Here is a 5,573-nt window from a genome sequence, read left to right on the forward strand (position 1 = left end):
GCTTAGGGCATCAAGGGAAGGGGGACACCACAGAAATTTTCCATGGCCAAATTTTTAACATTAATGGTCACAAATTGCTCAGCCAAGGCGGAAAACTGGGGTGCCGTATTCCGGGGCCAGACGCCTGTGCTAGTCATGTGACCCATGCAAGATCACTGCTCCCCCAAAAGCACTTTTTGGGGGGGTGAGATCACGACACCCCAAATGACCATTGTACTCTTGCATGAAAAAAATGGAATGTCCCGGTTTTCTGGGGACAGCTGAGAGGTTTGAGAGAAGGTTCCGTGCATGTGTGTAAAAACTAGCCTATGGTGCAAAGACACAATTGACATTTCTTGCTCTATCGACTTTTGCTCCTGGCCCCACCCACTATGTCATGTGGCCCCCTAAAGGTTGCCCAGAAGGGAATGTGGCCCTCAAAATGAAAAGGCTTCCGTGCCCCTCCTGGAAGACATCCAGACATTTCCAAGCACAATTCAAAGAGTTGGTGCTGACCTTTCAAGCCCTAAACAGCCTCGGTCCTGTATACCTGAAGGAGCGTCTCCACCCCCATCATCCAACCTGGACACTAAGGTCCAGCGCCGAGGGCCGAGGGCGGTTCCCTCACTGTGAGAAGTGAGGTTACAGGGAACCAGGCAGAGGGCCTTCTCGGTGGTGGCACCTGCCCTGTGGAACACCCTCCCAGCAGATGTCAAGGCAATAAATAACTATTTTACTTTTAAAAGACAACTGAAGGTGGCCCTGTTTAGGGAAGTTATTAAAGTCTGACACTGTATTGTTTTTAATATTCGGTTGGAAGCCGCCCAGAGTGGCTGGGGAAACCCAGCCAGATGGGTGGTGTATAAATATATAATTATTATCACTATTATTAGACTTTGTACAGACACCCTTGGACCAGAAGGGAGTCAGCCAGAGATTGGTTCCTGCCACTGAGATACCTGATGCAGCTTTTTAAGACAACCTGCACTTACATGTCCATATCCCTGAATTCGTCTGGTCACTCCAGTTCATCTTTCTCAGAATATAGTAGAAGGTTAATAGTGGGTAAACAGAGGACATGGGGAAATGTTGTAGCTCCACTTGAGGACCATAATCTAAGTGAGTTACATAGGCTGGTTTGATCACACAAAGAACCTCCTTGCCAGAGCTACACATTCCTGATGGTGACCAGTGCTGCAGTAGAAATTCTCAGTAACAGTCAGCATACCATTCCCGAATTTTGGTACTGGACAATATGGAAGCCATATAAAGTCATAATACAGTGGTACTTTGGTTCTTGAACATAATCCATTCCAGAAGCCCATTCGGCCTCAGAAATGTTCGAGAGCTTCTTGCACTCAGTGGAAGCCACATCTAGTGATGTTAAATTCTCGAGAATAATCTTTTGGAGCATATTCTCAAGAATATTCTCGATTAATGAGGTGTGTACATTTAAAGCAGCTGTGTAGACAGACAACACAGATTTTACGATTTGTGGAGAATATTCTCCAGAGAATTTTCTAGCGGAGAACATTCTCACCTCACCTCACCAGCTGCATCGCACGTTCAGGTTCCGAAAAACATTAAAAAATGGAAGGATTTACTTCCAGGTTTTCGGCGTTCGAGAATCGAAACTTACGACAATGGAGGCATTCAGGAACCGAGGTACCACTGTCATCTAATTTAGCCCTGAGAGGCCTTTAGCCATAAGACAGCAGTACTGCTTTATATGGAGAGAAAGGGAAAACTAGAAATATTTTGAAAAAGGTTTTTAAAAAGACAACAAAGGGGCTTAAGGGGCAGGCCTTTGCACTGGTGTCCACGGACCTGGGCGGTGGCACCATGAAGTACAGTAGAGCCTGTTTATCTGTAAGAGCAGAAGCCTATTTGGGGAAAACTGATCACTTGAGGAACAGTTTATACCAAGGGGTGAGGAAGGGGTTGATTTATTATTTCTTCAGTTCTTCCTTTATTGCTTTTCTTCAAGTGGGTTGAGTGTGAGCATGCATTTCTATCGCTCCATTTTCTCATATATGCTTATGGCTCCCCACTTAACACATGAGGCTGGCATACAATATGTTCCAGATGCAGAAATACGTGTCTTGACAGTCTCGAAACAGAACTATTTTATGTTTAGTATTTAATAACCTTCTCTTTGTCCCAGTGAAAATAAGTCACGGCTGAATTTCTCTGTCTCCACCGTTGATATTTTGTGCACCTGTTAGGAGACTTGCCATATGAAACCTTTGTCTACCGAGAGGAGGTGGAATGAATTTTTCATCTAATGAGGTTTTGCTTACATCTCCTATCCCTCCGGTAAACTCCCTGCACTGTTAGTCCCACCTTTCATACCAGGAATACAGATATTTGTGGGGCTCATGGTGTGGTTTATTGGTGCCTCAGGCTTTTCTGTCAGGCTTTTTCTTCTTATTATTTTGCAAGAGTAACACAGATAAAGCCTTTTGTTGAATTGGGTCTAGATTTAGGTCTCTCTAGAGAGAGTTAAATCTACTAACGCTACTCGTCAGTGCCGTAATTGTGGCCAATAGATTTTCCTGGATGGCTTCCACTGTGGATTCAACCCAGACAAAGGCCACGAGTAGCCATCTGATTTTCCATTAAGGTAATTGTCAACGTGATTGTTTGCAGGGAGGAGATGCACCATACGTGTTTCCACTGGAAAAATGATAGCTGCAGAGAGATTATGCAAAGAACGGTACAGGAGGGGGAAAACTTTTTGTAGTAAACACAAAGTTTACTGTCAGTCTGACAAAACCCAGGAGCGAAGCTATGTTCGTAATGGTTCTTTACTGCCACCTGCCGGCTTCTCTTGTATAGAAACAAATACATAAAGACATACACCAGCCTTTCCCAACCTGGTGCCCACGACCCTGAGATTAAGAGTCTCAGGCTGAGCTATCCCTCCAGATGTTTCAGACTACAAATCCCAAGGGTTGCCTGTCAACGTGACCAACAGTCAGGGATGATGGGAGTTATAGTTCAACAACATTTGAAGAGCGCCACGTTGGGAAAGGCTGATATATATTATTCAGGCCAGGGATTCTCAGGGCCAAACTTGACTATGTTTGTGGTAAAATCCCACCTTTACCTTGCCTACCACCTGACTTCACTTCTACATTTGCAGGAGGCAAAAATGGAAGGACTAGTTCAATATTAGATAGGTAGCCGTGTTGGTCTGCCATAGTCAAAATAAAAAATTCCTTCCAGTAGCACCTTAAAGACCAACTAAGTTAGTTCTTGGTATGAGCTTTCGTGTGCATGCACACTTCTTCAGATACACTGAAATAGAAGTTGCCAGATCCTTCTATATAGTGAGAAGGTGGGGAGGGGTGTTACTCAGAAGGATGGTGGGAATGGGAGATAGGCAGATAGCTGGGGGAGCCTGTTGACGACTCTTAACGACTGTAATAGGTCTTACAGGAAAAGGCAAGGGGTGGGAAGGTGAGAAATGGTTTAGTTATGTATAGTGAGATAAGAATCCAATGTCTTTGTTAAGCCCAGGTCTTTTCATGGTTTTAAGTTTGGTAATGAGTTGTAATTCAGCAGCTTCTCTTTCCAGTCTATTTCTGAAATTCCTTTGTAGTAAAACAGCTACTTTGAGATCTTGTATAGAATGCCCTGGGAGATTGAAGTGTTCTCCTACTGGTTTCTCTGTTCTGTGATTCTTGATGTCAGATTTAAATCTGACATCAAGAATCACAGAACAGAGAAACCAGTAGGAGAACACTTCAATCTCCCAGGGCATTCTATACAAGATCTCAAAGTAGCTGTTTTACTACAAAGGAATTTCAGAAATAGACTGGAAAGAGAAGCTGCTGAATTACAACTCATTACCAAACTTAAAACCATGAAAAGACCTGGGCTTAACAAAGACATTGGATTCTTATCTCACTATACATAACTAAACCATTTCTCACCTTCCCACCCCTTGCCTTTTCCTGTAAGACCTATTACAGTCGTTAAGAGTCGTCAACAGGCTCCCCCAGCTATCTGCCTATCTCCCATTCCCACCATCCTTCTGAGTAACACCCCTCCCCACCTTCTCACTATATAGAAGGATCTGGCAACTTCTATTTCAGTGTATCTGAAGAAGTGTGCATGCACACGAAAGCTCATACCAAGAACTAACTTAGTTGGTCTTTAAGGTGCTACTGGAAGGAATTTTTTAGTTCAATATTGTTAAACAAAAACAGGAGGAACAAAGCAAAATTAAAGTTTAGGGTGTTGCCTACTGGTACTACACAGCTTTTTTGTCTGTTTTTGTTGCTTGCGCCACCCCTTTGCCAGCAGCAGTACTGCTAACAGCAGTCACTGGGCAGCTGCTGCCATTTTCTTCCCCCTAGAATGGTCCTAGAGCCATGGTTCCCAACATGGGGGAGGGCAATTTGATTTTTAAGGGGGGCAATTCGAGAATGAGTTATTAACAGTAAATGGCCTTCCTCCACGTGAATAGGAGTTCACGTGTTGAATAATAAGAATTATATGTCAGGGGTGGGGGCATCAGGATTTTAGAGATGCTTAGGTGGGGCTGGCCAAAAAAAGGTTGGGAACCACCGTCCTAGAGTGATGCTACAGCATGCAATTAGAGTTGTTGCAGGTAAAAAAATAGTGGTGGCTGCCAGTAGAAGCAGACTTGGGGCTTTAAAATTTCAGCGGCGCCCTGTGCGAAGCCAAAAATTCTATGCCTGCCCCCACTTCGCACTGTCCATTGTTTGTCATTGTTGCAGTGCCCTTTCAGCTCCATGCCCAGAACTGGTTGAGCTCTTTCCTTTCTTAGATTTCAGTGCAAAAGGTGAACATGCCCACAATTTTCCGTGCATCATTTTGTCTAGAATCATGTCTATATAGCCATATTCTATAACTTGAAGGATTTATGTGCTGGATCATCCATACCATATTTTGAAGGATTTCAATATTCTTTGGCTAGCTCCTGTCTACCTACTGCCTCACTACAATTTTTGCATTGCAGGATAGCTATTAAAAATGTGCTTCATATTACTCCCTTTTCAGGAAGCCTCTAGTTCCTATCAGATTGTAGTTACATGAAAAACACATTGCTCTGCTCTTAAGGACAAACACTGCATCTTTGTTGTGAAACATTTTGTATATACCACTGAGACAGCTGCTATAGTCTTCAAAACACCACACTGCTGTCCAACAGATAAAATATAAAAGAAATGATGTCACCTAATCATATGGCTTTTAAAGGTCTCTTGTCACGTGATATGGAGAGGGGGAGCAGGAAACAATAGACACTGAATGTGTTTAAGCACATTCACATATACAATGGTGGAAAAGAGATTATGGTTCAGCTGAGTTCAGCATTACACCTACAGATACACAATGGCTGCCAACTGTTTTTCCTGTGTTGCTCAACTACTTGGATTTAATTTCTGTGCTACTAAGTGGACGGGCAGGGAAGATACAACAGTAACACTGTGTGTGTGTGTGTGTGTGTGTGTGTGTGTGTGTGTAAACCCTTCCCTTTATGAATGCACATACAGTGGTACCTCGGTTTTAGAATGTAATCCATTCTGGAAGACCGTTCGAGTTCCGAAACTTTCAAAAATCCC

Source organism: Podarcis liolepis (genome assembly GCF_965112155.1).
Source record: "Podarcis liolepis genome assembly, chromosome: 12".
NCBI lineage: Eukaryota > Metazoa > Chordata > Lepidosauria > Squamata > Lacertidae > Podarcis > Podarcis liolepis.